This window comes from Quercus suber, unplaced genomic scaffold (assembly GCF_002906115.3).
Source record: "Quercus suber isolate HL8 unplaced genomic scaffold, Cork oak 2.0 scaffold_730, whole genome shotgun sequence".
Classification (NCBI taxonomy): domain Eukaryota; kingdom Viridiplantae; phylum Streptophyta; class Magnoliopsida; order Fagales; family Fagaceae; genus Quercus; species Quercus suber.
Window position 1 is genome coordinate 282280 of NW_027070170.1, and position 680 is coordinate 282959.

A 680-nucleotide genomic window follows, 5' to 3' on the forward strand; every position below is an offset into this window, starting at 1 on the left:
AAAAAAAAAAAAAAACACATCATTCACATAAATAATCCAATAGGCAAGTTATATAGTCCAAAAGTCTTGAAACAACATATCTCATAGAAATTCAAAATAAGTTTTCAACTTAATCCAAATACAACTAATGATCAAAATCAAGTAGGTTTATGTTGTGATATTGGTCGATTGTGTTCTATGCAGACCAATCAGTATTTTTTGGTTTATCTGCGGGTTAAAAAGATTAACCCGTGCAATTCGTCAGTTTACCAAGTTTGATAATGGGTCATTGCATATTCAGTATTTTACACCAAATCATTCCCAATACTTTGGTTCACAGTTTAACCAGTGGTTTTGGTGCTTTTTATAACTAAGCTTTTTAATTACATAGTTGTAAATAAATTGAAAATAGTGGACTTCACAATATTTGTCTAAACTCTTTTATCTCTTAAATTAAATTAAAGGCTTATCTTTATTACAAAAAAAAAAAAAAAAAAAAAAAAGTCTCACACTTCAAAAGTACTTGAGCTCTATTCTCTTATCATTATCCAAAAAAAAAAAAAAAGAGTAATCTACGGTTTTTACATGTACCTTTTTGTAATTTTTTTATTAAAAAATCTTAAAAAAAAAAAAAAAAAACAGTTTTTCAAACATCATTTTTCTTGTTTCAGTATTTTGAAAATTGTTCTAAATGTGGAAGC